Here is a 1,009-nt window from a genome sequence, read left to right as displayed (position 1 = left end):
AACAGTAGCTTGTCGTATTTGATGTTTGTTGCATGTATTTCCGGGTGTTCTCTCATGCCTTTCCCAGGTCTGGGCTGCCCGCCTGGCCAGTGTGCCATTGGGAATATCCACTCCAGGCCTGGGTGGAGGCTGGGCATCTCCAGCTCTGGGCTCCACTCCCTGATGAGATTCTCAGACCGTATTTCCCCTCATTCATGAGGAAAGTTCACAGAGGAGGCGTGGGAACATGCTTGGCCGCCAGGGCCTCCTCCAGCTCAGGCTGTTTGCTGCATCCCTGCCTTCATTCCCTCCCAAACTGGACACGACAGATGGTGTCCACTCTTTTTGAACGGTCTTATGAGGACGGATTTGGGCAAACCAAGGACTGGCCCCGGTGTGCTGCAGGCTGCTGCAACCCCCCATCCCCAGTCTTTGATGGACTCCCTTCTCATCAACCCACCACCTCCACACACATCACCATGACTGTCAATCCCTCTGGGAGCCCGGCCCTGGCGGTGGGCCTCCCAGTCTTGGTCTCCAGGGGGTGGACCCCAGGTCCCTAGTCTTCCACTGGTCTGCCCCCCACCTGATACCCGCTCCTCGCCCTGGTGACCTCAGCCTCTGTAACTTGGCGGTGGTGACGGTGGTGGAGGTAGTGGGGGGCAGCAGGGGCCAGTGTATCTGGCAGGGCTATGGAGCAAATGGGCATGAGCTGAGGCGGAGGGGTCTGCCTGCATCCAGGGGCTCCCCCAACCCCCGTCGGCCCGGTCGCGGGGGTCGGGGCTTCGCTCCTTCTCTAGGTGCCTAGAGGCTGGGGAGGAGCGCGGGCCCAGTCCCACAGGTGGGAGCGCGCCGAAGGGAGGCAGACGCGGCGTACGTGCGCCCAGCGGCGGGCGGCATGAAGGGCGCGGGCGGCCGGCTCCAGCCTGGCCCAAGGCCCGCTCCGGCTCCCGCGCGGTCGGGCGGCCTGGACCTTCCCAAGGGTCACCGAGCCCTCGCCGAGCTCTCGGGGTGCGGGGCCCTCCCGGCG

Source organism: Galeopterus variegatus, unplaced genomic scaffold (genome assembly GCF_000696425.1).
Source record: "Galeopterus variegatus unplaced genomic scaffold, G_variegatus-3.0.2 Scaffold9560, whole genome shotgun sequence".
Taxonomy (NCBI): domain Eukaryota; kingdom Metazoa; phylum Chordata; class Mammalia; order Dermoptera; family Cynocephalidae; genus Galeopterus; species Galeopterus variegatus.
Note: the sequence above shows the minus strand (reverse complement) of the source record.